This window comes from Alosa sapidissima, chromosome 21 (assembly GCF_018492685.1).
Source record: "Alosa sapidissima isolate fAloSap1 chromosome 21, fAloSap1.pri, whole genome shotgun sequence".
NCBI classification, from domain to species: domain Eukaryota; kingdom Metazoa; phylum Chordata; class Actinopteri; order Clupeiformes; family Clupeidae; genus Alosa; species Alosa sapidissima.
In genome coordinates, this window is record NC_055977.1 from 9705506 (window position 1) to 9730395 (window position 24890).

General features: G+C 53.3%; 78 non-coding genes across 78 annotated transcripts; all 78 read left to right on the forward strand.

Moving 5' to 3' along the window:
• Positions 1-608: 608 nt before the first annotated feature.
• Positions 609-681, forward strand: trnar-ccu. Its single transcript has one exon. It is a non-coding gene; the product is annotated as a tRNA-Arg (tRNA).
• A 6-nt stretch (positions 682-687) lies between these two features.
• On the forward strand, positions 688-759 carry trnam-cau. Its single transcript has one exon. It is a non-coding gene; the product is annotated as a tRNA-Met (tRNA).
• Positions 760-1020: 261 nt separating this feature from the next.
• Positions 1021-1092, forward strand: trnam-cau. Its single transcript has one exon. It is a non-coding gene; the product is annotated as a tRNA-Met (tRNA).
• A 402-nt stretch (positions 1093-1494) lies between these two features.
• On the forward strand, positions 1495-1567 carry trnar-ccu. Its single transcript has one exon. It is a non-coding gene; the product is annotated as a tRNA-Arg (tRNA).
• Positions 1568-1573: 6 nt separating this feature from the next.
• Positions 1574-1645, forward strand: trnam-cau. Its single transcript has one exon. It is a non-coding gene; the product is annotated as a tRNA-Met (tRNA).
• Positions 1646-1906: 261 nt separating this feature from the next.
• trnam-cau lies at positions 1907-1978 on the forward strand. Its single transcript has one exon. It is a non-coding gene; the product is annotated as a tRNA-Met (tRNA).
• A 402-nt stretch (positions 1979-2380) lies between these two features.
• trnar-ccu lies at positions 2381-2453 on the forward strand. The gene has a single exon. It is a non-coding gene; the product is annotated as a tRNA-Arg (tRNA).
• Positions 2454-2459: 6 nt separating this feature from the next.
• trnam-cau lies at positions 2460-2531 on the forward strand. The gene has a single exon. It is a non-coding gene; the product is annotated as a tRNA-Met (tRNA).
• A 735-nt stretch (positions 2532-3266) lies between these two features.
• trnar-ccu lies at positions 3267-3339 on the forward strand. The gene has a single exon. It is a non-coding gene; the product is annotated as a tRNA-Arg (tRNA).
• A 6-nt stretch (positions 3340-3345) lies between these two features.
• trnam-cau lies at positions 3346-3417 on the forward strand. Its single transcript has one exon. It is a non-coding gene; the product is annotated as a tRNA-Met (tRNA).
• A 261-nt stretch (positions 3418-3678) lies between these two features.
• trnam-cau lies at positions 3679-3750 on the forward strand. The gene has a single exon. It is a non-coding gene; the product is annotated as a tRNA-Met (tRNA).
• A 402-nt stretch (positions 3751-4152) lies between these two features.
• trnar-ccu lies at positions 4153-4225 on the forward strand. The gene has a single exon. It is a non-coding gene; the product is annotated as a tRNA-Arg (tRNA).
• A 6-nt stretch (positions 4226-4231) lies between these two features.
• On the forward strand, positions 4232-4303 carry trnam-cau. Its single transcript has one exon. It is a non-coding gene; the product is annotated as a tRNA-Met (tRNA).
• Positions 4304-4705: 402 nt separating this feature from the next.
• Positions 4706-4778, forward strand: trnar-ccu. The gene has a single exon. It is a non-coding gene; the product is annotated as a tRNA-Arg (tRNA).
• Positions 4779-4784: 6 nt separating this feature from the next.
• Positions 4785-4856, forward strand: trnam-cau. The gene has a single exon. It is a non-coding gene; the product is annotated as a tRNA-Met (tRNA).
• Positions 4857-5117: 261 nt separating this feature from the next.
• Positions 5118-5189, forward strand: trnam-cau. Its single transcript has one exon. It is a non-coding gene; the product is annotated as a tRNA-Met (tRNA).
• Positions 5190-5591: 402 nt separating this feature from the next.
• Positions 5592-5664, forward strand: trnar-ccu. The gene has a single exon. It is a non-coding gene; the product is annotated as a tRNA-Arg (tRNA).
• Positions 5665-5670: 6 nt separating this feature from the next.
• trnam-cau lies at positions 5671-5742 on the forward strand. The gene has a single exon. It is a non-coding gene; the product is annotated as a tRNA-Met (tRNA).
• Positions 5743-6144: 402 nt separating this feature from the next.
• trnar-ccu lies at positions 6145-6217 on the forward strand. The gene has a single exon. It is a non-coding gene; the product is annotated as a tRNA-Arg (tRNA).
• Positions 6218-6697: 480 nt separating this feature from the next.
• Positions 6698-6770, forward strand: trnar-ccu. The gene has a single exon. It is a non-coding gene; the product is annotated as a tRNA-Arg (tRNA).
• Positions 6771-6776: 6 nt separating this feature from the next.
• trnam-cau lies at positions 6777-6848 on the forward strand. Its single transcript has one exon. It is a non-coding gene; the product is annotated as a tRNA-Met (tRNA).
• Positions 6849-7109: 261 nt separating this feature from the next.
• trnam-cau lies at positions 7110-7181 on the forward strand. Its single transcript has one exon. It is a non-coding gene; the product is annotated as a tRNA-Met (tRNA).
• A 402-nt stretch (positions 7182-7583) lies between these two features.
• Positions 7584-7656, forward strand: trnar-ccu. Its single transcript has one exon. It is a non-coding gene; the product is annotated as a tRNA-Arg (tRNA).
• Positions 7657-7662: 6 nt separating this feature from the next.
• On the forward strand, positions 7663-7734 carry trnam-cau. Its single transcript has one exon. It is a non-coding gene; the product is annotated as a tRNA-Met (tRNA).
• A 261-nt stretch (positions 7735-7995) lies between these two features.
• trnam-cau lies at positions 7996-8067 on the forward strand. Its single transcript has one exon. It is a non-coding gene; the product is annotated as a tRNA-Met (tRNA).
• Positions 8068-8469: 402 nt separating this feature from the next.
• trnar-ccu lies at positions 8470-8542 on the forward strand. The gene has a single exon. It is a non-coding gene; the product is annotated as a tRNA-Arg (tRNA).
• Positions 8543-8548: 6 nt separating this feature from the next.
• Positions 8549-8620, forward strand: trnam-cau. Its single transcript has one exon. It is a non-coding gene; the product is annotated as a tRNA-Met (tRNA).
• Positions 8621-9022: 402 nt separating this feature from the next.
• Positions 9023-9095, forward strand: trnar-ccu. The gene has a single exon. It is a non-coding gene; the product is annotated as a tRNA-Arg (tRNA).
• Positions 9096-9101: 6 nt separating this feature from the next.
• On the forward strand, positions 9102-9173 carry trnam-cau. The gene has a single exon. It is a non-coding gene; the product is annotated as a tRNA-Met (tRNA).
• Positions 9174-9434: 261 nt separating this feature from the next.
• Positions 9435-9506, forward strand: trnam-cau. The gene has a single exon. It is a non-coding gene; the product is annotated as a tRNA-Met (tRNA).
• Positions 9507-9908: 402 nt separating this feature from the next.
• trnar-ccu lies at positions 9909-9981 on the forward strand. The gene has a single exon. It is a non-coding gene; the product is annotated as a tRNA-Arg (tRNA).
• Positions 9982-9987: 6 nt separating this feature from the next.
• Positions 9988-10059, forward strand: trnam-cau. Its single transcript has one exon. It is a non-coding gene; the product is annotated as a tRNA-Met (tRNA).
• A 261-nt stretch (positions 10060-10320) lies between these two features.
• Positions 10321-10392, forward strand: trnam-cau. The gene has a single exon. It is a non-coding gene; the product is annotated as a tRNA-Met (tRNA).
• Positions 10393-10794: 402 nt separating this feature from the next.
• Positions 10795-10867, forward strand: trnar-ccu. Its single transcript has one exon. It is a non-coding gene; the product is annotated as a tRNA-Arg (tRNA).
• Positions 10868-10873: 6 nt separating this feature from the next.
• trnam-cau lies at positions 10874-10945 on the forward strand. The gene has a single exon. It is a non-coding gene; the product is annotated as a tRNA-Met (tRNA).
• Positions 10946-11347: 402 nt separating this feature from the next.
• trnar-ccu lies at positions 11348-11420 on the forward strand. Its single transcript has one exon. It is a non-coding gene; the product is annotated as a tRNA-Arg (tRNA).
• Positions 11421-11900: 480 nt separating this feature from the next.
• Positions 11901-11973, forward strand: trnar-ccu. Its single transcript has one exon. It is a non-coding gene; the product is annotated as a tRNA-Arg (tRNA).
• Positions 11974-11979: 6 nt separating this feature from the next.
• Positions 11980-12051, forward strand: trnam-cau. The gene has a single exon. It is a non-coding gene; the product is annotated as a tRNA-Met (tRNA).
• Positions 12052-12312: 261 nt separating this feature from the next.
• Positions 12313-12384, forward strand: trnam-cau. The gene has a single exon. It is a non-coding gene; the product is annotated as a tRNA-Met (tRNA).
• A 402-nt stretch (positions 12385-12786) lies between these two features.
• Positions 12787-12859, forward strand: trnar-ccu. Its single transcript has one exon. It is a non-coding gene; the product is annotated as a tRNA-Arg (tRNA).
• A 6-nt stretch (positions 12860-12865) lies between these two features.
• Positions 12866-12937, forward strand: trnam-cau. Its single transcript has one exon. It is a non-coding gene; the product is annotated as a tRNA-Met (tRNA).
• A 261-nt stretch (positions 12938-13198) lies between these two features.
• Positions 13199-13270, forward strand: trnam-cau. Its single transcript has one exon. It is a non-coding gene; the product is annotated as a tRNA-Met (tRNA).
• Positions 13271-13672: 402 nt separating this feature from the next.
• On the forward strand, positions 13673-13745 carry trnar-ccu. The gene has a single exon. It is a non-coding gene; the product is annotated as a tRNA-Arg (tRNA).
• A 339-nt stretch (positions 13746-14084) lies between these two features.
• trnam-cau lies at positions 14085-14156 on the forward strand. Its single transcript has one exon. It is a non-coding gene; the product is annotated as a tRNA-Met (tRNA).
• A 402-nt stretch (positions 14157-14558) lies between these two features.
• Positions 14559-14631, forward strand: trnar-ccu. Its single transcript has one exon. It is a non-coding gene; the product is annotated as a tRNA-Arg (tRNA).
• A 6-nt stretch (positions 14632-14637) lies between these two features.
• On the forward strand, positions 14638-14709 carry trnam-cau. Its single transcript has one exon. It is a non-coding gene; the product is annotated as a tRNA-Met (tRNA).
• Positions 14710-14970: 261 nt separating this feature from the next.
• On the forward strand, positions 14971-15042 carry trnam-cau. Its single transcript has one exon. It is a non-coding gene; the product is annotated as a tRNA-Met (tRNA).
• A 270-nt stretch (positions 15043-15312) lies between these two features.
• trnar-ccu lies at positions 15313-15385 on the forward strand. Its single transcript has one exon. It is a non-coding gene; the product is annotated as a tRNA-Arg (tRNA).
• Positions 15386-15391: 6 nt separating this feature from the next.
• Positions 15392-15463, forward strand: trnam-cau. The gene has a single exon. It is a non-coding gene; the product is annotated as a tRNA-Met (tRNA).
• Positions 15464-15724: 261 nt separating this feature from the next.
• On the forward strand, positions 15725-15796 carry trnam-cau. The gene has a single exon. It is a non-coding gene; the product is annotated as a tRNA-Met (tRNA).
• A 402-nt stretch (positions 15797-16198) lies between these two features.
• On the forward strand, positions 16199-16271 carry trnar-ccu. The gene has a single exon. It is a non-coding gene; the product is annotated as a tRNA-Arg (tRNA).
• Positions 16272-16614: 343 nt separating this feature from the next.
• Positions 16615-16686, forward strand: trnam-cau. Its single transcript has one exon. It is a non-coding gene; the product is annotated as a tRNA-Met (tRNA).
• Positions 16687-16947: 261 nt separating this feature from the next.
• On the forward strand, positions 16948-17019 carry trnam-cau. Its single transcript has one exon. It is a non-coding gene; the product is annotated as a tRNA-Met (tRNA).
• A 402-nt stretch (positions 17020-17421) lies between these two features.
• On the forward strand, positions 17422-17494 carry trnar-ccu. Its single transcript has one exon. It is a non-coding gene; the product is annotated as a tRNA-Arg (tRNA).
• A 6-nt stretch (positions 17495-17500) lies between these two features.
• On the forward strand, positions 17501-17572 carry trnam-cau. The gene has a single exon. It is a non-coding gene; the product is annotated as a tRNA-Met (tRNA).
• A 261-nt stretch (positions 17573-17833) lies between these two features.
• Positions 17834-17905, forward strand: trnam-cau. The gene has a single exon. It is a non-coding gene; the product is annotated as a tRNA-Met (tRNA).
• Positions 17906-18307: 402 nt separating this feature from the next.
• trnar-ccu lies at positions 18308-18380 on the forward strand. Its single transcript has one exon. It is a non-coding gene; the product is annotated as a tRNA-Arg (tRNA).
• A 339-nt stretch (positions 18381-18719) lies between these two features.
• On the forward strand, positions 18720-18791 carry trnam-cau. The gene has a single exon. It is a non-coding gene; the product is annotated as a tRNA-Met (tRNA).
• Positions 18792-19193: 402 nt separating this feature from the next.
• trnar-ccu lies at positions 19194-19266 on the forward strand. Its single transcript has one exon. It is a non-coding gene; the product is annotated as a tRNA-Arg (tRNA).
• Positions 19267-19272: 6 nt separating this feature from the next.
• On the forward strand, positions 19273-19344 carry trnam-cau. Its single transcript has one exon. It is a non-coding gene; the product is annotated as a tRNA-Met (tRNA).
• Positions 19345-19605: 261 nt separating this feature from the next.
• On the forward strand, positions 19606-19677 carry trnam-cau. The gene has a single exon. It is a non-coding gene; the product is annotated as a tRNA-Met (tRNA).
• A 402-nt stretch (positions 19678-20079) lies between these two features.
• trnar-ccu lies at positions 20080-20152 on the forward strand. The gene has a single exon. It is a non-coding gene; the product is annotated as a tRNA-Arg (tRNA).
• A 6-nt stretch (positions 20153-20158) lies between these two features.
• trnam-cau lies at positions 20159-20230 on the forward strand. The gene has a single exon. It is a non-coding gene; the product is annotated as a tRNA-Met (tRNA).
• A 261-nt stretch (positions 20231-20491) lies between these two features.
• On the forward strand, positions 20492-20563 carry trnam-cau. Its single transcript has one exon. It is a non-coding gene; the product is annotated as a tRNA-Met (tRNA).
• Positions 20564-20965: 402 nt separating this feature from the next.
• Positions 20966-21038, forward strand: trnar-ccu. Its single transcript has one exon. It is a non-coding gene; the product is annotated as a tRNA-Arg (tRNA).
• A 6-nt stretch (positions 21039-21044) lies between these two features.
• On the forward strand, positions 21045-21116 carry trnam-cau. The gene has a single exon. It is a non-coding gene; the product is annotated as a tRNA-Met (tRNA).
• Positions 21117-21518: 402 nt separating this feature from the next.
• On the forward strand, positions 21519-21591 carry trnar-ccu. The gene has a single exon. It is a non-coding gene; the product is annotated as a tRNA-Arg (tRNA).
• Positions 21592-21597: 6 nt separating this feature from the next.
• trnam-cau lies at positions 21598-21669 on the forward strand. Its single transcript has one exon. It is a non-coding gene; the product is annotated as a tRNA-Met (tRNA).
• Positions 21670-21930: 261 nt separating this feature from the next.
• Positions 21931-22002, forward strand: trnam-cau. The gene has a single exon. It is a non-coding gene; the product is annotated as a tRNA-Met (tRNA).
• A 402-nt stretch (positions 22003-22404) lies between these two features.
• trnar-ccu lies at positions 22405-22477 on the forward strand. Its single transcript has one exon. It is a non-coding gene; the product is annotated as a tRNA-Arg (tRNA).
• A 6-nt stretch (positions 22478-22483) lies between these two features.
• trnam-cau lies at positions 22484-22555 on the forward strand. Its single transcript has one exon. It is a non-coding gene; the product is annotated as a tRNA-Met (tRNA).
• Positions 22556-22816: 261 nt separating this feature from the next.
• trnam-cau lies at positions 22817-22888 on the forward strand. The gene has a single exon. It is a non-coding gene; the product is annotated as a tRNA-Met (tRNA).
• A 402-nt stretch (positions 22889-23290) lies between these two features.
• Positions 23291-23363, forward strand: trnar-ccu. Its single transcript has one exon. It is a non-coding gene; the product is annotated as a tRNA-Arg (tRNA).
• Positions 23364-23369: 6 nt separating this feature from the next.
• On the forward strand, positions 23370-23441 carry trnam-cau. Its single transcript has one exon. It is a non-coding gene; the product is annotated as a tRNA-Met (tRNA).
• Positions 23442-23702: 261 nt separating this feature from the next.
• On the forward strand, positions 23703-23774 carry trnam-cau. The gene has a single exon. It is a non-coding gene; the product is annotated as a tRNA-Met (tRNA).
• A 402-nt stretch (positions 23775-24176) lies between these two features.
• On the forward strand, positions 24177-24249 carry trnar-ccu. The gene has a single exon. It is a non-coding gene; the product is annotated as a tRNA-Arg (tRNA).
• A 6-nt stretch (positions 24250-24255) lies between these two features.
• On the forward strand, positions 24256-24327 carry trnam-cau. Its single transcript has one exon. It is a non-coding gene; the product is annotated as a tRNA-Met (tRNA).
• Positions 24328-24588: 261 nt separating this feature from the next.
• Positions 24589-24660, forward strand: trnam-cau. The gene has a single exon. It is a non-coding gene; the product is annotated as a tRNA-Met (tRNA).
• Positions 24661-24890: the final 230 nt, after the last annotated feature.

Here is a 24890-nt window from a genome sequence, read left to right on the forward strand (position 1 = left end):
TCCGACTACGCACCTCCTTTGACTTGTCCTGATCATCTCATCTGCATTTTCTCAAATCTGCCTTGCAATCCAGTCAAACTGCAATGAGAGCACTGGAGCTAATGGAAATGAGCAGGCAATGAGAACTGAGGCAGAGCAGAGTGGCGCAGCGGAAGCGTGCTGGGCCCATAACCCAAAGGTCGATGGATCGAAACCATCCTCTGCTAGGCCGAGATTTTAGAGGCCTCTCCTGAGCGTTGACGCGCGCCATTTCCCTAAGAGTCTGGGCCAGCGCTGAGAACGGCGAGTGGAGGGGGCTTCCGAGTGGGGAACCTGTAGCCACTTCCACGTTTATATACACGTTCACTTCACTTAGTCTTGATCTTCCCGTCACTTTACACTGTCGTGTAAAATGCAAACATCTCTTCAAACGATCTTCTGACATGGAAACATTTCAAATCAGGAAATATAGCCATGCTCACCTGCCACAGTCAGTCTGGAGTGCTTTCTGCCGGCTCAGGGCCCGAGACCCGAAAATTCAACACAGTGGCTTTGTCCGGCTATCCCGACATTTAAAACATTCCTTTGATACCAGTGGAGCAAAGGCTCTGATGGAGCGCAGCTGGTAAGCCCCAGTGGCCTAATGGATAAGGCACTGGCCTCCTAAGCCAGGGATTGTGGGTTCGAGTCCCATCTGGGGTGAGGCGGAGCAGAGTGGCGCAGCGGAAGCGTGCTGGGCCCATAACCCAGAGGTCGATGGATCGAAACCATCCTCTGCTAGGCTAACCCTTTAGGTGCCACGATAGGAGAGCCGCACGCATTTTGCCTTTCACAACCCACAGCCTGACACGGGAATGAAAACTACGACCGGCAGGCTTTCACTGGGGAACGTGCAGCCATTTCCGTATCCGACTACGCACCTCCTTTGACTTGTCCTGATCATCTCATCTGCATTTTCTCAAATCTGCCTTGCAATCCAGTCAAACTGCAATGAGAGCACTGGAGCTAATGGAAATGAGCAGGCAATGAGAACTGAGGCAGAGCAGAGTGGCGCAGCGGAAGCGTGCTGGGCCCATAACCCAGAGGTCGATGGATCGAAACCATCCTCTGCTAGGCCGAGTTTTTAGAGGCCTCTCCTGAGCGTTGACGCGCGCCATTTCCCTAAGAGTCTGGGCCAGCGCTGAGAACGGCGAGTGGAGGGGGCTTCCGAGTGGGGAACCTGTAGCCACTTCCACGTTTATATACACGTTCACTTCACTTAGTCTTGATCTTCCCGTCACTTTACACTGTCGTGTAAAATGCAAACATCTCTTCAAACGATCTTCTGACATGGAAACATTTCAAATCAGGAAATATAGCCATGCTCACCTGCCACAGTCAGTCTGGAGTGCTTTCTGCCGGCTCAGGGCCCGAGACCCGAAAATTCAACACAGTGGCTTTGTCCGGCTATCCCGACATTTAAAACATTCCTTTGATACCAGTGGAGCAAAGGCTCTGATGGAGCGCAGCTGGTAAGCCCCAGTGGCCTAATGGATAAGGCACTGGCCTCCTAAGCCAGGGATTGTGGGTTCGAGTCCCATCTGGGGTGAGGCGGAGCAGAGTGGCGCAGCGGAAGCGTGCTGGGCCCATAACCCAGAGGTCGATGGATCGAAACCATCCTCTGCTAGGCTAACCCTTTAGGTGCCACGATAGGAGAGCCGCACGCATTTTGCCTTTCACAACCCACAGCCTGACACGGGAATGAAAACTACGACCGGCAGGCTTTCACTGGGGAACGTGCAGCCATTTCCGTATCCGACTACGCACCTCCTTTGACTTGTCCTGATCATCTCATCTGCATTTTCTCAAATCTGCCTTGCAATCCAGTCAAACTGCAATGAGAGCACTGGAGCTAATGGAAATGAGCAGGCAATGAGAACTGAGGCAGAGCAGAGTGGCGCAGCGGAAGCGTGCTGGGCCCATAACCCAGAGGTCGATGGATCGAAACCATCCTCTGCTAGGCCGAGTTTTTAGAGGCCTCTCCTGAGCGTTGACGCGCGCCATTTCCCTAAGAGTCTGGGCCAGCGCTGAGAACGGCGAGTGGAGGGGGCTTCCGAGTGGGGAACCTGTAGCCACTTCCACGTTTATATACACGTTCACTTCACTTAGTCTTGATCTTCCCGTCACTTTACACTGTCGTGTAAAATGCAAACATCTCTTCAAACGATCTTCTGACATGGAAACATTTCAAATCAGGAAATATAGCCATGCTCACCTGCCACAGTCAGTCTGGAGTGCTTTCTGCCGGCTCAGGGCCCGAGACCCGAAAATTCAACACAGTGGCTTTGTCCGGCTATCCCGACATTTAAAACATTCCTTTGATACCAGTGGAGCAAAGGCTCTGATGGAGCGCAGCTGGTAAGCCCCAGTGGCCTAATGGATAAGGCACTGGCCTCCTAAGCCAGGGATTGTGGGTTCGAGTCCCATCTGGGGTGAGGCGGAGCAGAGTGGCGCAGCGGAAGCGTGCTGGGCCCATAACCCAGAGGTCGATGGATCGAAACCATCCTCTGCTAGGCTAACCCTTTAGGTGCCACGATAGGAGAGCCGCACGCATTTTGCCTTTCACAACCCACAGCCTGACACGGGAATGAAAACTACGACCGGCAGGCTTTCACTGGGGAACGTGCAGCCATTTCCGTATCCGACTACGCACCTCCTTTGACTTGTCCTGATCATCTCATCTGCATTTTCTCAAATCTGCCTTGCAATCCAGTCAAACTGCAATGAGAGCACTGGAGCTAATGGAAATGAGCAGGCAATGAGAACTGAGGCAGAGCAGAGTGGCGCAGCGGAAGCGTGCTGGGCCCATAACACAGAGGTCGATGGATCGAAACCATCCTCTGCTAGGCCGAGTTTTTAGAGGCCTCTCCTGCGCGTTGACGCGCGCCATTTCCCTCAGAGTCTGGACCAGCGCTGAGAACGGCGAGTGGAGGGGGCTTCCGACTGGGGAACCTGTAGCCACTTCCACGTTTATATACACGTTCACTTCACTTAGTCTTGATCTTCCCGTCACTTTACACTGTCGTGTAAAATGCAAACATCTCTTCAAACGATCTTCTGACATGGAAACATTTCAAATCAGGAAATATAGCCATGCTCACCTGCCACAGTCAGTCTGGAGTGCTTTCTGCCGGCTCAGGGCCCGAGACCCGAAAATTCAACACAGTGGCTTTGTCCGGCTATCCCGACATTTAAAACATTCCTTTGATACCAGTGGAGCAAAGGCTCTGATGGAGCGCAGCTGGTAAGCCCCAGTGGCCTAATGGATAAGGCACTGGCCTCCTAAGCCAGGGATTGTGGGTTCGAGTCCCATCTGGGGTGAGGCGGAGCAGAGTGGCGCAGCGGAAGCGTGCTGGGCCCATAACCCAGAGGTCGATGGATCGAAACCATCCTCTGCTAGGCTAACCCTTTAGGTGCCACGATAGGAGAGCCGCACGCATTTTGCCTTTCACAACCCACAGCCTGACACGGGAATGAAAACTACGACCGGCAGGCTTTCACTGGGGAACGTGCAGCCATTTCCGTATCCGACTACGCACCTCCTTTGACTTGTCCTGATCATCTCATCTGCATTTTCTCAAATCTGCCTTGCAATCCAGTCAAACTGCAATGAGAGCACTGGAGCTAATGGAAATGAGCAGGCAATGAGAACTGAGGCAGAGCAGAGTGGCGCAGCGGAAGCGTGCTGGGCCCATAACCCAGAGGTCGATGGATCGAAACCATCCTCTGCTAGGCCGAGTTTTTAGAGGCCTCTCCTGAGCGTTGACGCGCGCCATTTCCCTAAGAGTCTGGGCCAGCGCTGAGAACGGCGAGTGGAGGGGGCTTCCGAGTGGGGAACCTGTAGCCACTTCCACGTTTATATACACGTTCACTTCACTTAGTCTTGATCTTCCCGTCACTTTACACTGTCGTGTAAAATGCAAACATCTCTTCAAACGATCTTCTGACATGGAAACATTTCAAATCAGGAAATATAGCCATGCTCACCTGCCACAGTCAGTCTGGAGTGCTTTCTGCCGGCTCAGGGCCCGAGACCCGAAAATTCAACACAGTGGCTTTGTCCGGCTATCCCGACATTTAAAACATTCCTTTGATACCAGTGGAGCAAAGGCTCTGATGGAGCGCAGCTGGTAAGCCCCAGTGGCCTAATGGATAAGGCACTGGCCTCCTAAGCCAGGGATTGTGGGTTCGAGTCCCATCTGGGGTGAGGCGGAGCAGAGTGGCGCAGCGGAAGCGTGCTGGGCCCATAACCCAGAGGTCGATGGATCGAAACCATCCTCTGCTAGGCCGAGTTTTTAGAGGCCTCTCCTGAGCGTTGACGCGCGCCATTTCCCTCAGAGTCTGGGCCAGCGCTGAGAACGGCGAGTGGAGGGGGCTTCCGACTGGGGAACCTGTAGCCACTTCCACGTTTATATACACGTTCACTTCACTTAGTCTTGATCTTCCCGTCACTTTACACTGTCGTGTAAAATGCAAACATCTCTTCAAACGATCTTCTGACATGGAAACATTTCAAATCAGGAAATATAGCCATGCTCACCTGCCACAGTCAGTCTGGAGTGCTTTCTGCCGGCTCAGGGCCCGAGACCCGAAAATTCAACACAGTGGCTTTGTCCGGCTATCCCGACATTTAAAACATTCCTTTGATACCAGTGGAGCAAAGGCTCTGATGGAGCGCAGCTGGTAAGCCCCAGTGGCCTAATGGATAAGGCACTGGCCTCCTAAGCCAGGGATTGTGGGTTCGAGTCCCATCTGGGGTGAGGCGGAGCAGAGTGGCGCAGCGGAAGCGTGCTGGGCCCATAACCCAGAGGTCGATGGATCGAAACCATCCTCTGCTAGGCTAACCCTTTAGGTGCCACGATAGGAGAGCCGCACGCATTTTGCCTTTCACAACCCACAGCCTGACACGGGAATGAAAACTACGACCGGCAGGCTTTCACTGGGGAACGTGCAGCCATTTCCGTATCCGACTACGCACCTCCTTTGACTTGTCCTGATCATCTCATCTGCATTTTCTCAAATCTGCCTTGCAATCCAGTCAAACTGCAATGAGAGCACTGGAGCTAATGGAAATGAGCAGGCAATGAGAACTGAGGCAGAGCAGAGTGGCGCAGCGGAAGCGTGCTGGGCCCATAACCCAGAGGTCGATGGATCGAAACCATCCTCTGCTAGGCCGAGTTTTTAGAGGCCTCTCCTGAGCGTTGACGCGCGCCATTTCCCTAAGAGTCTGGGCCAGCGCTGAGAACGGCGAGTGGAGGGGGCTTCCGAGTGGGGAACCTGTAGCCACTTCCACGTTTATATACACGTTCACTTCACTTAGTCTTGATCTTCCCGTCACTTTACACTGTCGTGTAAAATGCAAACATCTCTTCAAACGATCTTCTGACATGGAAACATTTCAAATCAGGAAATATAGCCATGCTCACCTGCCACAGTCAGTCTGGAGTGCTTTCTGCCGGCTCAGGGCCCGAGACCCGAAAATTCAACACAGTGGCTTTGTCCGGCTATCCCGACATTTAAAACATTCCTTTGATACCAGTGGAGCAAAGGCTCTGATGGAGCGCAGCTGGTAAGCCCCAGTGGCCTAATGGATAAGGCACTGGCCTCCTAAGCCAGGGATTGTGGGTTCGAGTCCCATCTGGGGTGAGGCGGAGCAGAGTGGCGCAGCGGAAGCGTGCTGGGCCCATAACCCAGAGGTCGATGGATCGAAACCATCCTCTGCTAGGCCGAGTTTTTAGAGGCCTCTCCTGAGCGTTGACGCGCGCCATTTCCCTCAGAGTCTGGGCCAGCGCTGAGAACGGCGAGTGGAGGGGGCTTCCGACTGGGGAACCTGTAGCCACTTCCACGTTTATATACACGTTCACTTCACTTAGTCTTGATCTTCCCGTCACTTTACACTGTCGTGTAAAATGCAAACATCTCTTCAAACGATCTTCTGACATGGAAACATTTCAAATCAGGAAATATAGCCATGCTCACCTGCCACAGTCAGTCTGGAGTGCTTTCTGCCGGCTCAGGGCCCGAGACCCGAAAATTCAACACAGTGGCTTTGTCCGGCTATCCCGACATTTAAAACATTCCTTTGATACCAGTGGAGCAAAGGCTCTGATGGAGCGCAGCTGGTAAGCCCCAGTGGCCTAATGGATAAGGCACTGGCCTCCTAAGCCAGGGATTGTGGGTTCGAGTCCCATCTGGGGTGAGGCGGAGTAGAGTGGCGCAGCGGAAGCGTGCTGGGCCCATAACCCAGAGGTCGATGGATCGAAACCATCCTCTGCTAGGCCGAGTTTTTAGAGGCCTCTCCTGAGCGTTGACGCGCGCCATTTCCCTCAGAGTCTGGGCCAGCGCTGAGAACGGCGAGTGGAGGGGGCTTCCGACTGGGGAACCTGTAGCCACTTCCACGTTTATATACACGTTCACTTCACTTAGTCTTGATCTTCCCGTCACTTTACACTGTCGTGTAAAATGCAAACATCTCTTCAAACGATCTTCTGACATGGAAACATTTCAAATCAGGAAATATAGCCATGCTCACCTGCCACAGTCAGTCTGGAGTGCTTTCTGCCGGCTCAGGGCCCGAGACCCGAAAATTCAACACAGTGGCTTTGTCCGGCTATCCCGACATTTAAAACATTCCTTTGATACCAGTGGAGCAAAGGCTCTGATGGAGCGCAGCTGGTAAGCCCCAGTGGCCTAATGGATAAGGCACTGGCCTCCTAAGCCAGGGATTGTGGGTTCGAGTCCCATCTGGGGTGAGGTGGAGCAGAGTGGCGCAGCGGAAGCGTGCTGGGCCCATAACCCAGAGGTCGATGGATCGAAACCATCCTCTGCTAGGCTACCCCTTTAGGTGCCACGATAGGAGAGCCGCACGCATTTTGCCTTTCACAACCCACAGCCTGACACGGGAATGAAAACTACGACCGGCAGGCTTTCACTGGGGAACGTGCAGCCATTTCCGTATCCGACTACGCACCTCCTTTGACTTGTCCTGATCATCTCATCTGCATTTTCTCAAATCTGCCTTGCAATCCAGTCAAACTGCAATGAGAGCACTGGAGCTAATGGAAATGAGCAGGCAATGAGAACTGAGGCAGAGCAGAGTGGCGCAGCGGAAGCGTGCTGGGCCCATAACCCAGAGGTCGATGGATCGAAACCATCCTCTGCTAGGCCGAGTTTTTAGAGGCCTCTCCTGAGCGTTGACGCGCGCCATTTCCCTAAGAGTCTGGGCCAGCGCTGAGAACGGCGAGTGGAGGGGGCTTCCGAGTGGGGAACCTGTAGCCACTTCCACGTTTATATACACGTTCACTTCACTTAGTCTTGATCTTCCCGTCACTTTACACTGTCGTGTAAAATGCAAACATCTCTTCAAACGATCTTCTGACATGGAAACATTTCAAATCAGGAAATATAGCCATGCTCACCTGCCACAGTCAGTCTGGAGTGCTTTCTGCCGGCTCAGGGCCCGAGACCCGAAAATTCAACACAGTGGCTTTGTCCGGCTATCCCGACATTTAAAACATTCCTTTGATACCAGTGGAGCAAAGGCTCTGATGGAGCGCAGCTGGTAAGCCCCAGTGGCCTAATGGATAAGGCACTGGCCTCCTAAGCCAGGGATTGTGGGTTCGAGTCCCATCTGGGGTGAGGCGGAGCAGAGTGGCGCAGCGGAAGCGTGCTGGGCCCATAACCCAGAGGTCGATGGATCGAAACCATCCTCTGCTAGGCTAACGCTTTAGGTGCCACGATAGGAGAGCCGCACGCATTTTGCCTTTCACAACCCACAGCCTGACACGGGAATGAAAACTACGACCGGCAGGCTTTCACTGGGGAACGTGCAGCCATTTCCGTATCCGACTACGCACCTCCTTTGACTTGTCCTGATCATCTCATCTGCATTTTCTCAAATCTGCCTTGCAATCCAGTCAAACTGCAATGAGAGCACTGGAGCTAATGGAAATGAGCAGGCAATGAGAACTGAGGCAGAGCAGAGTGGCGCAGCGGAAGCGTGCTGGGCCCATAACCCAGAGGTCGATGGATCGAAACCATCCTCTGCTAGGCCGAGTTTTTAGAGGCCTCTCCTGAGCGTTGACGCGCGCCATTTCCCTCAGAGTCTGGGCCAGCGCTGAGAACGGCGAGTAGAGGGGGCTTCCGACTGGGGAACCTGTAGCCACTTCCACGTTTATATACACGTTCACTTCACTTAGTCTTGATCTTCCCGTCACTTTACACTGTCGTGTAAAATGCAAACATCTCTTCAAACGATCTTCTGACATGGAAACATTTCAAATCAGGAAATATAGCCATGCTCACCTGCCACAGTCAGTCTGGAGTGCTTTCTGCCGGCTCAGGGCCCGAGACCCGAAAATTCAACACAGTGGCTTTGTCCGGCTATCCCGACATTTAAAACATTCCTTTGATACCAGTGGAGCAAAGGCTCTGATGGAGCGCAGCTGGTAAGCCCCAGTGGCCTAATGGATAAGGCACTGGCCTCCTAAGCCAGGGATTGTGGGTTCGAGTCCCATCTGGGGTGAGGCGGAGCAGAGTGGCGCAGCGGAAGCGTGCTGGGCCCATAACCCAGAGGTCGATGGATCGAAACCATCCTCTGCTAGGCCGAGTTTTTAGAGGCCTCTCCTGAGCGTTGACGCGCGCCATTTCCCTCAGAGTCTGGGCCAGCGCTGAGAACGGCGAGTGGAGGGGGCTTCCGACTGGGGAACCTGTAGCCACTTCCACGTTTATATACACGTTCACTTCACTTAGTCTTGATCTTCCCGTCACTTTACACTGTCGTGTAAAATGCAAACATCTCTTCAAACGATCTTCTGACATGGAAACATTTCAAATCAGGAAATATAGCCATGCTCACCTGCCACAGTCAGTCTGGAGTGCTTTCTGCCGGCTCAGGGCCCGAGACCCGAAAATTCAACACAGTGGCTTTGTCCGGCTATCCCGACATTTAAAACATTCCTTTGATACCAGTGGAGCAAAGGCTCTGATGGAACGCAGCTGGTAAGCCCCAGTGGCCTAATGGATAAGGCACTGGCCTCCTAAGCCAGGGATTGTGGGTTAGAGTCCCATCTGGGGTGAGGCGGAGCAGAGTGGCGCAGCGGAAGCGTGCTGGGCCCATAACCCAGAGGTCGATGGATCGAAACCATCCTCTGCTAGGCTAACCCTTTAGGTGCCACGATAGGAGAGCCGCACGCATTTTGCCTTTCACAACCCACAGCCTGACACGGGAATGAAAACTACGACCGGCAGGCTTTCACTGGGGAATGTGCAGCCATTTCCGTATCCGACTACGCACCTCCTTTGACTTGTCCTGATCATCTCATCTGCATTTTCTCAAATCTGCCTTGCAATCCAGTCAAACTGCAATGAGAGCACTGGAGCTAATGGAAATGAGCAGGCAATGAGAACTGAGGCAGAGCAGAGTGGCGCAGCGGAAGCGTGCTGGGCCCATAACCCAGAGGTCGATGGATCGAAACCATCCTCTGCTAGGCCGAGTTTTTAGAGGCCTCTCCTGCGCGTTGACGCGCGCCATTTCCCTCAGAGTCTGGACCAGCGCTGAGAACGGCGAGTGGAGGGGGCTTCCGACTGGGGAACCTGTAGCCACTTCCACGTTTATATACACGTTCACTTCACTTAGTCTTGATCTTCCCGTCACTTTACACTGTCGTGTAAAATGCAAACATCTCTTCAAACGATCTTCTGACATGGAAACATTTCAAATCAGGAAATATAGCCATGCTCACCTGCCACAGTCAGTCTGGAGTGCTTTCTGCCGGCTCAGGGCCCGAGACCCGAAAATTCAACACAGTGGCTTTGTCCGGCTATCCCGACATTTAAAACATTCCTTTGATACCAGTGGAGCAAAGGCTCTGATGGAGCGCAGCTGGTAAGCCCCAGTGGCCTAATGGATAAGGCACTGGCCTCCTAAGCCAGGGATTGTGGGTTCGAGTCCCATCTGGGGTGAGGCGGAGCAGAGTGGCGCAGCGGAAGCGTGCTGGGCCCATAACCCAGAGGTCGATGGATCGAAACCATCCTCTGCTAGGCTAACCCTTTAGGTGCCACGATAGGAGAGCCGCACGCATTTTGCCTTTCACAACCCACAGCCTGACACGGGAATGAAAACTACGACCGGCAGGCTTTCACTGGGGAACGTGCAGCCATTTCCGTATCCGACTACGCACCTCCTTTGACTTGTCCTGATCATCTCATCTGCATTTTCTCAAATCTGCCTTGCAATCCAGTCAAACTGCAATGAGAGCACTGGAGCTAATGGAAATGAGCAGGCAATGAGAACTGAGGCAGAGCAGAGTGGCGCAGCGGAAGCGTGCTGGGCCCATAACCCAGAGGTCGATGGATCGAAACCATCCTCTGCTAGGCCGAGTTTTTAGAGGCCTCTCCTGAGCGTTGACGCGCGCCATTTCCCTCAGAGTCTGGGCCAGCGCTGAGAATGGCGAGTGGAGGGGGCTTCCGACTGGGGAACCTGTAGCCACTTCCACGTTTATATACACGTTCACTTCACTTAGTCTTGATCTTCCCGTCACTTTACACTGTCGTGTAAAATGCAAACATCTCTTCAAACGATCTTCTGACATGGAAACATTTCAAATCAGGAAATATAGCCATGCTCACCTGCCACAGTCAGTCTGGAGTGCTTTCTGCCGGCTCAGGGCCCGAGACCCGAAAATTCAACACAGTGGCTTTGTCCGGCTATCCCGACATTTAAAACATTCCTTTGATACCAGTGGAGCAAAGGCTCTGATGGAGCGCAGCTGGTAAGCCCCAGTGGCCTAATGGATAAGGCACTGGCCTCCTAAGCCAGGGATTGTGGGTTCGAGTCCCATCTGGGGTGAGGCGGAGCAGAGTGGCGCAGCGGAAGCGTGCTGGGCCCATAACCCAGAGGTCGATGGATCGAAACCATCCTCTGCTAGGCCGAGTTTTTAGAGGCCTCTCCTGAGCGTTGACGCGCGCCATTTCCCTCAGAGTCTGGGCCAGCGCTGAGAACGGCGAGTGGAGGGGGCTTCCGACTGGGGAACCTGTAGCCACTTCCACGTTTATATACACGTTCACTTCACTTAGTCTTGATCTTCCCGTCACTTTACACTGTCGTGTAAAATGCAAACATCTCTTCAAACGATCTTCTGACATGGAAACATTTCAAATCAGGAAATATAGCCATGCTCACCTGCCACAGTCAGTCTGGAGTGCTTTCTGCCGGCTCAGGGCCCGAGACCCGAAAATTCAACACAGTGGCTTTGTCCGGCTATCCCGACATTTAAAACATTCCTTTGATACCAGTGGAGCAAAGGCTCTGATGGAGCGCAGCTGGTAAGCCCCAGTGGCCTAATGGATAAGGCACTGGCCTCCTAAGCCAGGGATTGTGGGTTCGAGTCCCATCTGGGGTGAGGCGGAGTAGAGTGGCGCAGCGGAAGCGTGCTGGGCCCATAACCCAGAGGTCGATGGATCGAAACCATCCTCTGCTAGGCCGAGTTTTTAGAGGCCTCTCCTGAGCGTTGACGCGCGCCATTTCCCTCAGAGTCTGGGCCAGCGCTGAGAACGGCGAGTGGAGGGGGCTTCCGACTGGGGAACCTGTAGCCACTTCCACGTTTATATACACGTTCACTTCACTTAGTCTTGATCTTCCCGTCACTTTACACTGTCGTGTAAAATGCAAACATCTCTTCAAACGATCTTCTGACATGGAAACATTTCAAATCAGGAAATATAGCCATGCTCACCTGCCACAGTCAGTCTGGAGTGCTTTCTGCCGGCTCAGGGCCCGAGACCCGAAAATTCAACACAGTGGCTTTGTCCGGCTATCCCGACATTTAAAACATTCCTTTGATACCAGTGGAGCAAAGGCTCTGATGGAGCGCAGCTGGTAAGCCCCAGTGGCCTAATGGATAAGGCACTGGCCTCCTAAGCCAGGGATTGTGGGTTCGAGTCCCATCTGGGGTGAGGTGGAGCAGAGTGGCGCAGCGGAAGCGTGCTGGGCCCATAACCCAGAGGTCGATGGATCGAAACCATCCTCTGCTAGGCTACCCCTTTAGGTGCCACGATAGGAGAGCCGCACGCATTTTGCCTTTCACAACCCACAGCCTGACACGGGAATGAAAACTACGACCGGCAGGCTTTCACTGGGGAACGTGCAGCCATTTCCGTATCCGACTACGCACCTCCTTTGACTTGTCCTGATCATCTCATCTGCATTTTCTCAAATCTGCCTTGCAATCCAGTCAAACTGCAATGAGAGCACTGGAGCTAATGGAAATGAGCAGGCAATGAGAACTGAGGCAGAGCAGAGTGGCGCAGCGGAAGCGTGCTGGGCCCATAACCCAGAGGTCGATGGATCGAAACCATCCTCTGCTAGGCCGAGTTTTTAGAGGCCTCTCCTGAGCGTTGACGCGCGCCATTTCCCTAAGAGTCTGGGCCAGCGCTGAGAACGGCGAGTGGAGGGGGCTTCCGAGTGGGGAACCTGTAGCCACTTCCACGTTTATATACACGTTCACTTCACTTAGTCTTGATCTTCCCGTCACTTTACACTGTCGTGTAAAATGCAAACATCTCTTCAAACGATCTTCTGACATGGAAACATTTCAAATCAGGAAATATAGCCATGCTCACCTGCCACAGTCAGTCTGGAGTGCTTTCTGCCGGCTCAGGGCCCGAGACCCGAAAATTCAACACAGTGGCTTTGTCCGGCTATCCCGACATTTAAAACATTCCTTTGATACCAGTGGAGCAAAGGCTCTGATGGAGCGCAGCTGGTAAGCCCCAGTGGCCTAATGGATAAGGCACTGGCCTCCTAAGCCAGGGATTGTGGGTTCGAGTCCCATCTGGGGTGAGGCGGAGCAGAGTGGCGCAGCGGAAGCGTGCTGGGCCCATAACCCAGAGGTCGATGGATCGAAACCATCCTCTGCTAGGCTAACGCTTTAGGTGCCACGATAGGAGAGCCGCACGCATTTTGCCTTTCACAACCCACAGCCTGACACGGGAATGAAAACTACGACCGGCAGGCTTTCACTGGGGAACGTGCAGCCATTTCCGTATCCGACTACGCACCTCCTTTGACTTGTCCTGATCATCTCATCTGCATTTTCTCAAATCTGCCTTGCAATCCAGTCAAACTGCAATGAGAGCACTGGAGCTAATGGAAATGAGCAGGCAATGAGAACTGAGGCAGAGCAGAGTGGCGCAGCGGAAGCGTGCTGGGCCCATAACCCAGAGGTCGATGGATCGAAACCATCCTCTGCTAGGCCGAGTTTTTAGAGGCCTCTCCTGAGCGTTGACGCGCGCCATTTCCCTCAGAGTCTGGGCCAGCGCTGAGAACGGCGAGTGGAGGGGGCTTCCGACTGGGGAACCTGTAGCCACTTCCACGTTTATATACACGTTCACTTCACTTAGTCTTGATCTTCCCGTCACTTTACACTGTCGTGTAAAATGCAAACATCTCTTCAAACGATCTTCTGACATGGAAACATTTCAAATCAGGAAATATAGCCATGCTCACCTGCCACAGTCAGTCTGGAGTGCTTTCTGCCGGCTCAGGGCCCGAGACCCGAAAATTCAACACAGTGGCTTTGTCCGGCTATCCCGACATTTAAAACATTCCTTTGATACCAGTGGAGCAAAGGCTCTGATGGAGCGCAGCTGGTAAGCCCCAGTGGCCTAATGGATAAGGCACTGGCCTCCTAAGCCAGGGATTGTGGGTTCGAGTCCCATCTGGGGTGAGGTGGAGCAGAGTGGCGCAGCGGAAGCGTGCTGGGCCCATAACCCAGAGGTCGATGGATCGAAACCATCCCCTGCTAGGCTACCCCTTTAGGTGCCACGATAGGAGAGCCGCACACATTTTGCCTTTCACAACCCACAGCCTGACACGGGAATGAAAACTACGACCGGCAGGCTTTCACTGGGGAACGTGCAGCCATTTCCGTATCCGACTACGCACCTCCTTTGACTTGTCCTGATCATCTCATCTGCATTTTCTCAAATCTGCCTTGCAATCCAGTCAAACTGCAATGAGAGCACTGGAGCTAATGGAAATGAGCAGGCAATGAGAACTGAGGCAGAGCAGAGTGGCGCAGCGGAAGCGTGCTGGGCCCATAACCCAGAGGTCGATGGATCGAAACCATCCTCTGCTAGGCCGAGTTTTTAGAGGCCTCTCCTGCGCGTTGACGCGCGCCATTTCCCTCAGAGTCTGGACCAGCGCTGAGAACGGCGAGTGGAGGGGGCTTCCGACTGGGGAACCTGTAGCCACTTCCACGTTTATATACACGTTCACTTCACTTAGTCTTGATCTTCCCGTCACTTTACACTGTCGTGTAAAATGCAAACATCTCTTCAAACGATCTTCTGACATGGAAACATTTCAAATCAGGAAATATAGCCATGCTCACCTGCCACAGTCAGTCTGGAGTGCTTTCTGCCGGCTCAGGGCCCGAGACCCGAAAATTCAACACAGTGGCTTTGTCCGGCTATCCCGACATTTAAAACATTCCTTTGATACCAGTGGAGCAAAGGCTCTGATGGAGCGCAGCTGGTAAGCCCCAGTGGCCTAATGGATAAGGCACTGGCCTCCTAAGCCAGGGATTGTGGGTTCGAGTCCCATCTGGGGTGAGGCGGAGCAGAGTGGCGCAGCGGAAGCGTGCTGGGCCCATAACCCAGAGGTCGATGGATCGAAACCATCCTCTGCTAGGCTAACCCTTTAGGTGCCACGATAGGAGAGCCGCACGCATTTTGCCTTTCACAACCCACAGCCTGACACGGGAATGAAAACTACGACCGGCAGGCTTTCACTGGGGAACGTGCAGCCATTTCCGTATCCGACTACGCACCTCCTTTGACTTGTCCTGATCATCTCATCTGCATTTTCTCAAATCTGCCTTGCAATCCAGTCAAACTGCAATGAGAGCACTGGAGCTAATGGAAATGAGCAGGCAATGAGAACTGAGGCAGAGCAGAGTGGCGCAGCGGAAGCGTGCTGGGCCCATAACCCAGAGGTCGATGGATCGAAACCATCCTCTGCTAGGCCGAGTTTTTAGAGGCCTCTCCTGAGCGTTGACGCGCGCCATTTCCCTCAGAGTCTGGGCCAGCGCTGAGAACGGCGAGTGGAGGGGGCTTCCGAGTGGGGAACCTGTAGCCACTTCCACGTTTATATACACGTTCACTTCACTTAGTCTTGATCTTCCCGTCACTTTACACTGTCGTGTAAAATGCAAACATCTCTTCAAACGATCTTCTGACATGGAAACACCCGTCACCAGTGGAGCAAAGGCTCTGATGGAGCGCAGCTGGTAAGCCCCAGTGGCCTAATGGATAAGGCACTGGCCTCCTAAGCCAGGGATTGTGGGTTCGAGTCCCATCTGGGGTGAGGCGGAGCAGAGTGGCGCAGCGGAAGCGTGCTGGGCCCATAACCCAGAGGTCGATGGATCGAAACCATCCTCTGCTAGGCTAACCCTTTAGGTGCCACGATAGGAGAGCCGCACACATTTTGCCTTTCACAACCCACAGCCTGACACGGGAATGAAAACTACGACCGGCAGGCTTTCACTGGGGAACGTGCAGCCATTTCCGTATCCGACTACGCACCTCCTTTGACTTGTCCTGATCATCTCATCTGCATTTTCTCAAATCTGCCTTGCAATCCAGTCAAACTGCAATGAGAGCACTGGAGCTAATGGAAATGAGCAGGCAATGAGAACTGAGGCAGAGCAGAGTGGCGCAGCGGAAGCGTGCTGGGCCCATAACCCAGAGGTCGATGGATCGAAACCATCCTCTGCTAGGCCGAGTTTTTAGAGGCCTCTCCTGCGCGTTGACGCGCGCCATTTCCCTCAGAGTCTGGGCCAGCGCTGAGAACGGCGAGTGGAGGGGGCTTCCGACTGGGGAACCTGTAGCCACTTCCACGTTTATATACACGTTCACTTCACTTAGTCTTGATCTTCCCGTCACTTTACACTGTCGTGTAAAATGCAAACATCTCTTCAAACGATCTTCTGACATGGAAACATTTCAAATCAGGAAATATAGCCATGCTCACCTGCCACAGTCAGTCTGGAGTGCTTTCTGCCGGCTCAGGGCCCGAGACCCGAAAATTCAACACAGTGGCTTTGTCCGGCTATCCCGACATTTAAAACATTCCTTTGATACCAGTGGAGCAAAGGCTCTGATGGAGCGCAGCTGGTAAGCCCCAGTGGCCTAATGGATAAGGCACTGGCCTCCTAAGCCAGGGATTGTGGGTTCGAGTCCCATCTGGGGTGTGGCGGAGCAGAGTGGCGCAGCGGAAGCGTGCTGGGCCCATAACCCAGAGGTCGATGGATCGAAACCATCATCTGCTAGGCTAACCCTTTAGGTGCCACGATAGGAGAGCCGCACACATTTTGCCTTTCACAACCTGACCTTTGCCTGACACGGGAATGAAAACTACGACCGGCAGGCTTTCACTGGGGAACGTGCAGCTATTTCCGTATCCGACTACGCACCTCCTTTGACTTGTCCTGATCATCTCATCTGCATTTTCTCAAATCTGCCTTGCAATCCAGTCAAACTGCAATGAGAGCACTGGAGCTAATGGAAATGAGCAGGCAATGAGAACTGAGGCAGAGCAGAGTGGCGCAGCGGAAGCGTGCTGGGCCCATAACCCAGAGGTCGATGGATCGAAACCATCCTCTGCTAGGCTAACCCTTTAGGTGCCACGATAGGAGAGCCGCACGCATTTTGCCTTTCACAACCCACAGCCTGACACGGGAATGAAAACTACGACCGGCAGGCTTTCACTGGGGAACGTGCAGCCAATTCCGTATCCGACTACGCACCTCCTTTGACTTGTCCTGATCATCTCATCTGCATTTTCTCAAATCTGCCTTGCAATCCAGTCAAACTGCAATGAGAGCACTGGAGCTAATGGAAATGAGCAGGCAATGAGAACTGAGGCAGAGCAGAGTGGCGCAGCGGAAGCGTGCTGGGCCCATAACCCAGAGGTCGATGGATCGAAACCATCCTCTGCTAGGCCGAGTTTTTAGAGGCCTCTCCTGAGCGTTGACGCGCGCCATTTCCCTCAGAGTCTGGGCCAGCGCTGAGAACGGCGAGTGGAGGGGGCTTCCGAGTGGGGAACCTGTAGCCACTTCCACGTTTATATACACGTTCACTTCACTTAGTCTTGATCTTCCCGTCACTTTACACTGTCGTGTAAAATGCAAACATCTCTTCAAACGATCTTCTGACATGGAAACATTTCAAATCAGGAAATATAGCCATGCTCACCTGCCACAGTCAGTCTGGAGTGCTTTCTGCCGGCTCAGGGCCCGAGACCCGAAAATTCAACACAGTGGCTTTGTCCGGCTATCCCGACATTTAAAACATTCCTTTGATACCAGTGGAGCAAAGGCTCTGATGGAGCGCAGCTGGTAAGCCCCAGTGGCCTAATGGATAAGGCACTGGCCTCCTAAGCCAGGGATTGTGGGTTCGAGTCCCATCTGGGGTGAGGCGGAGCAGAGTGGCGCAGCGGAAGCGTGCTGGGCCCATAACCCAGAGGTCGATGGATCGAAACCATCCTCTGCTAGGCTAACCCTTTAGGTGCCACGATAGGAGAGCCGCACGCATTTTGCCTTTCACAACCCACAGCCTGACACGGGAATGAAAACTACGACCGGCAGGCTTTCACTGGGGAACGTGCAGCCATTTCCGTATCCGACTACGCACCTCCTTTGACTTGTCCTGATCATCTCATCTGCATTTTCTCAAATCTGCCTTGCAATCCAGTCAAACTGCAATGAGAGCACTGGAGCTAATGGAAATGAGCAGGCAATGAGAACTGAGGCAGAGCAGAGTGGCGCAGCGGAAGCGTGCTGGGCCCATAACCCAGAGGTCGATGGATCGAAACCATCCTCTGCTAGGCCGAGTTTTTAGAGGCCTCTCCTGAGCGTTGACGCGCGCCATTTCCCTCAGAGTCTGGGCCAGCGCTGAGAACGGCGAGTGGAGGGGGCTTCCGAGTGGGGAACCTGTAGCCACTTCCACGTTTATATACACGTTCACTTCACTTAGTCTTGATCTTCCCGTCACTTTACACTGTCGTGTAAAATGCAAACATCTCTTCAAACGATCTTCTGACATGGAAACATTTCAAATCAGGAAATATAGCCATGCTCACCTGCCACAGTCAGTCTGGAGTGCTTTCTGCCGGCTCAGGGCCCGAGACCCGAAAATTCAACACAGTGGCTTTGTCCGGCTATCCCGACATTTAAAACATTCCTTTGATACCAGTGGAGCAAAGGCTCTGATGGAGCGCAGCTGGTAAGCCCCAGTGGCCTAATGGATAAGGCACTGGCCTCCTAAGCCAGGGATTGTGGGTTCGAGTCCCATCTGGGGTGAGGCGGAGCTGAGTGGCGCAGCGGAAGCGTGCTGGGCCCATAACCCAGAGGTCGATGGATCGAAACCATCCTCTGCTAGGCTAACCCTTTAGGTGCCACGATAGGAGAGCCGCACGCATTTTGCCTTTCACAACCCACAGCCTGACACGGGAATGAAAACTACGACCGGCAGGCTTTCACTGGGGAACGTGCAGCCATTTCCGTATCCGACTACGCACCTCCTTTGACTTGTCCTGATCATCTCATCTGCATTTTCTCAAATCTGCCTTGCAATCCAGTCAAACTGCAATGAGAGCACTGGAGCTAATGGAAATGAGCAGGCAATGAGAACTGAGGCAGAGCAGAGTGGCGCAGCGGAAGCGTGCTGGGCCCATAACCCAGAGGTCGATGGATCGAAACCATCCTCTGCTAGGCCGAGTTTTTAGAGGCCTCTCCTGAGCGTTGACGCGCGCCATTTCCCTCAGAGTCTGGGCCAGCGCTGAGAACGGCGAGTGGAGGGGGCTTCCGACTGGGGAACCTGTAGCCACTTCCACGTTTATATACACGTTCACTTCACTTAGTCTTGATCTTCCCGTCACTTTACACTGTCGTGTAAAATGCAAACATCTCTTCAAACGATCTTCTGACATGGAAACATTTCAAATCAGGAAATATAGCCATGCTCACCTGCCACAGTCAGTCTGGAGTGCTTTCTGCCGGCTCAGGGCCCGAGACCCGAAAATTCAACACAGTGGCTTTGTCCGGCTATCCCGACATTTAAAACATTCCTTTGATACCAGTGGAGCAAAGGCTCTGATGGAGCGCAGCTGGTAAGCCCCAGTGGCCTAATGGATAAGGCACTGGCCTCCTAAGCCAGGGATTGTGGGTTCGAGTCCCATCTGGGGTGAGGCGGAGCAGAGTGGCGCAGCGGAAGCGTGCTGGGCCCATAACCCAGAGGTCGATGGATCGAAACCATCCTCTGCTAGGCTAACCCTTTAGGTGCCACGATAGGAGAGCCGCACGCATTTTGCCTTTCACAACCCACAGCCTGACACGGGAATGAAAACTACGACCGGCAGGCTTTCACTGGGGAACGTGCAGCCATTTCCGTATCCGACTACGCACCTCCTTTGACTTGTCCTGATCATCTCATCTGCATTTTCTCAAATCTGCCTTGCAATCCAGTCAAACTGCAATGAGAGCACTGGAGCTAATGGAAATGAGCAGGCAATGAGAACTGAGGCAGAGCAGAGTGGCGCAGCGGAAGCGTGCTGGGCCCATAACCCAGAGGTCGATGGATCGAAACCATCCTCTGCTAGGCCGAGTTTTTAGAGGCCTCTCCTGAGCGTTGACGCGCGCCATTTCCCTCAGAGTCTGGGCCAGCGCTGAGAACGGCGAGTGGAGGGGGCTTCCGACTGGGGAACCTGTAGCCACTTCCACGTTTATATACACGTTCACTTCACTTAGTCTTGATCTTCCCGTCACTTTACACTGTCGTGTAAAATGCAAACATCTCTTCAAACGATCTTCTGACATGGAAACATTTCAAATCAGGAAATATAGCCATGCTCACCTGCCACAGTCAGTCTGGAGTGCTTTCTGCCGGCTCAGGGCCCGAGACCCGAAAATTCAACACAGTGGCTTTGTCCGGCTATCCCGACATTTAAAACATTCCTTTGATACCAGTGGAGCAAAGGCTCTGATGGAGCGCAGCTGGTAAGCCCCAGTGGCCTAATGGATAAGGCACTGGCCTCCTAAGCCAGGGATTGTGGGTTCGAGTCCCATCTGGGGTGAGGCGGAGCAGAGTGGCGCAGCGGAAGCGTGCTGGGCCCATAACCCAGAGGTCGATGGATCGAAACCATCCTCTGCTAGGCTAACCCTTTAGGTGCCACGATAGGAGAGCCGCACGCATTTTGCCTTTCACAACCCACAGCCTGACACGGGAATGAAAACTACGACCGGCAGGCTTTCACTGGGGAACGTGCAGCCATTTCCGTATCCGACTACGCACCTCCTTTGACTTGTCCTGATCATCTCATCTGCATTTTCTCAAATCTGCCTTGCAATCCAGTCAAACTGCAATGAGAGCACTGGAGCTAATGGAAATGAGCAGGCAATGAGAACTGAGGCAGAGCAGAGTGGCGCAGCGGAAGCGTGCTGGGCCCATAACCCAGAGGTCGATGGATCGAAACCATCCTCTGCTAGGCCGAGTTTTTAGAGGCCTCTCCTGAGCGTTGACGCGCGCCATTTCCCTCAGAGTCTGGGCCAGCGCTGAGAACGGCGAGTGGAGGGGGCTTCCGACTGGGGAACCTGTAGCCACTTCCACGTTTATATACACGTTCACTTCACTTAGTCTTGATCTTCCCGTCACTTTACACTGTCGTGTAAAATGCAAACATCTCTTCAAACGATCTTCTGACATGGAAACATTTCAAATCAGGAAATATAGCCATGCTCACCTGCCACAGTCAGTCTGGAGTGCTTTCTGCCGGCTCAGGGCCCGAGACCCGAAAATTCAACACAGTGGCTTTGTCCGGCTATCCCGACATTTAAAACATTCCTTTGATACCAGTGGAGCAAAGGCTCTGATGGAGCGCAGCTGGTAAGCCCCAGTGGCCTAATGGATAAGGCACTGGCCTCCTAAGCCAGGGATTGTGGGTTCGAGTCCCATCTGGGGTGAGGCGGAGCAGAGTGGCGCAGCGGAAGCGTGCTGGGCCCATAACCCAGAGGTCGATGGATCGAAACCATCCTCTGCTAGGCCGAGTTTTTAGAGGCCTCTCCTGAGCGTTGACGCGCGCCATTTCCCTCAGAGTCTGGGCCAGCGCTGAGAACGGCGAGTGGAGGGGGCTTCTGACTGGGGAACCTGTAGCCACTTCCACGTTTATATACACGTTCACTTCACTTAGTCTTGATCTTCCCGTCACTTTACACTGTCGTGTAAAATGCAAACATCTCTTCAAACGATCTTCTGACATGGAAACATTTCAAATCAGGAAATATAGCCATGCTCACCTGCCACAGTCAGTCTGGAGTGCTTTCTGCCGGCTCAGGGCCCGAGACCCGAAAATTCAACACAGTGGCTTTGTCCGGCTATCCCGACATTTAAAACATTCCTTTGATACCAGTGGAGCAAAGGCTCTGATGGAGCGCAGCTGGTAAGCCCCAGTGGCCTAATGGATAAGGCACTGGCCTCCTAAGCCAGGGATTGTGGGTTCGAGTCCCATCTGGGGTGAGGCGGAGCAGAGTGGCGCAGCGGAAGCGTGCTGGGCCCATAACCCAGAGGTCGATGGATCGAAACCATCCTCTGCTAGGCTAACCCTTTAGGTGCCACGATAGGAGAGCCGCACGCATTTTGCCTTTCACAACCCACAGCCTGACACGGGAATAAAAACTACGACCGGCAGGCTTTCACTGGGGAACGTGCAGCCATTTCCGTATCCGACTACGCACCTCCTTTGACTTGTCCTGATCATCTCATCTGCATTTTCTCAAATCTGCCTTGCAATCCAGTCAAACTGCAATGAGAGCACTGGAGCTAATGGAAATGAGCAGGCAATGAGAACTGAGGCAGAGCAGAGTGGCGCAGCGGAAGCGTGCTGGGCCCATAACCCAGAGGTCGATGGATCGAAACCATCCTCTGCTAGGCCGAGTTTTTAGAGGCCTCTCCTGCGCGTTGACGCGCGCCATTTCCCTCAGAGTCTGGACCAGCGCTGAGAACGGCGAGTGGAGGGGGCTTCCGACTGGGGAACCTGTAGCCACTTCCACGTTTATATACACGTTCACTTCACTTAGTCTTGATCTTCCCGTCACTTTACACTGTCGTGTAAAATGCAAACATCTCTTAAAACGATCTTCTGACATGGAAACATTTCAAATCAGGAAATATAGCCATGCTCACCTGCCACAGTCAGTCTGGAGTGCTTTCTGCCGGCTCAGGGCCCGAGACCCGAAAATTCAACACAGTGGCTTTGTCCGGCTATCCCGACATTTAAAACATTCCTTTGATACCAGTGGAGCAAAGGCTCTGATGGAGCGCAGCTGGTAAGCCCCAGTGGCCTAATGGATAAGGCACTGGCCTCCTAAGCCAGGGATTGTGGGTTCGAGTCCCAGCTGGGGTGAGGCGGAGCAGAGTGGCGCAGCGGAAGCGTGCTGGGCCCATAACCCAGAGGTCGATGGATCGAAACCATCCTCTGCTAGGCTAACCCTTTAGGTGCCACGATAGGAGAGCCGCACGCATTTTGCCTTTCACAACCCACAGCCTGACACGGGAATGAAAACTACGACCGGCAGGCTTTCACTGGGGAACGTGCAGCCATTTCCGTATCCGACTACGCACCTCCTTTGACTTGTCCTGATCATCTCATCTGCATTTTCTCAAATCTGCCTTGCAATCCAGTCAAACTGCAATGAGAGCACTGGAGCTAATGGAAATGAGCAGGCAATGAGAACTGAGGCAGAGCAGAGTGGCGCAGCGGAAGCGTGCTGGGCCCATAACCCAGAGGTCGATGGATCGAAACCATCCTCTGCTAGGCCGAGTTTTTAGAGGCCTCTCCTGAGCGTTGACGCGCGCCATTTCCCTCAGAGTCTGGGCCAGCGCTGAGAACGGCGAGTGGAGGGGGCTTCCGACTGGGGAACCTGTAGCCACTTCCACGTTTATATACACGTTCACTTCACTTAGTCTTGATCTTCCCGTCACTTTACACTGTCGTGTAAAATGCAAACATCTCTTCAAACGATCTTCTGACATGGAAACATTTCAAATCAGGAAATATAGCCATGCTCACCTGCCACAGTCAGTCTGGAGTGCTTTCTGCCGGCTCAGGGCCCGAGACCCGAAAATTCAACACAGTGGCTTTGTCCGGCTATCCCGACATTTAAAACATTCCTTTGATACCAGTGGAGCAAAGGCTCTGATGGAGCGCAGCTGGTAAGCCCCAGTGGCCTAATGGATAAGGCACTGGCCTCCTAAGCCAGGGATTGTGGGTTCGAGTCCCATCTGGGGTGAGGCGGAGCAGAGTGGCGCAGCGGAAGCGTGCTGGGCCCATAACCCAGAGGTCGATGGATCGAAACCATCCTCTGCTAGGCTAACCCTTTAGGTGCCACGATAGGAGAGCCGCACGCATTTTGCCTTTCACAACCCACAGCCTGACACGGGAATGAAAACTACGACCGGCAGGCTTTCACTGGGGAACGTGCAGCCATTTCCGTATCCGACTACGCACCTCCTTTGACTTGTCCTGATCATCTCATCTGCATTTTCTCAAATCTGCCTTGCAATCCAGTCAAACTGCAATGAGAGCACTGGAGCTAATGGAAATGAGCAGGCAATGAGAACTGAGGCAGAGCAGAGTGGCGCAGCGGAAGCGTGCTGGGCCCATAACCCAGAGGTCGATGGATCGAAACCATCCTCTGCTAGGCCGAGTTTTTAGAGGCCTCTCCTGCGCGTTGACGCGCGCCATTTCCCTCAGAGTCTGGACCAGCGCTGAGAACGGCGAGTGGAGGGGGCTTCCGACTGGGGAACCTGTAGCCACTTCCACGTTTATATACACGTTCACTTCACTTAGTCTTGATCTTCCCGTCACTTTACACTGTCGTGTAAAATGCAAACATCTCTTCAAACGATCTTCTGACATGGAAACATTTCAAATCAGGAAATATAGCCATGCTCACCTGCCACAGTCAGTCTGGAGTGCTTTCTGCCGGATCAGGGCCCGAGACCCGAAAATTCAACACAGTGGCTTTGTCCGGCTATCCCGACATTTAAAACATTCCTTTGATACCAGTGGAGCAAAGGCTCTGATGGAGCGCAGCTGGTAAGCCCCAGTGGCCTAATGGATAAGGCACTGGCCTCCTAAGCCAGGGATTGTGGGTTCGAGTCCCATCTGGGGTGAGGCGGAGCAGAGTGGCGCAGCGGAAGCGTGCTGGGCCCATAACCCAGAGGTCGATGGATCGAAACCATCCTCTGCTAGGCTAACCCTTTAGGTGCCACGATAGGAGAGCCGCACGCATTTTGCCTTTCACAACCCACAGCCTGACACGGGAATGAAAACTACGACCGGCAGGCTTTCACTGGGGAACGTGCAGCCATTTCCGTATCCGACTACGCACCTCCTTTGACTTGTCCTGATCATCTCATCTGCATTTTCTCAAATCTGCCTTGCAATCCAGTCAAACTGCAATGAGAGCACTGGAGCTAATGGAAATGAGCAGGCAATGAGAACTGAGGCAGAGCAGAGTGGCGCAGCGGAAGCGTGCTGGGCCCATAACCCAGAGGTCGATGGATCGAAACCATCCTCTGCTAGGCCGAGTTTTTAGAGGCCTCTCCTGAGCGTTGACGCGCGCCATTTCCCTAAGAGTCTGGGCCAGCGCTGAGAACGGCGAGTGGAGGGGGCTTCCGAGTGGGGAACCTGTAGCCACTTCCACGTTTATATACACGTTCACTTCACTTAGTCTTGATCTTCCCGTCACTTTACACTGTCGTGTAAAATGCAAACATCTCTTCAAACGATCTTCTGACATGGAAACATTTCA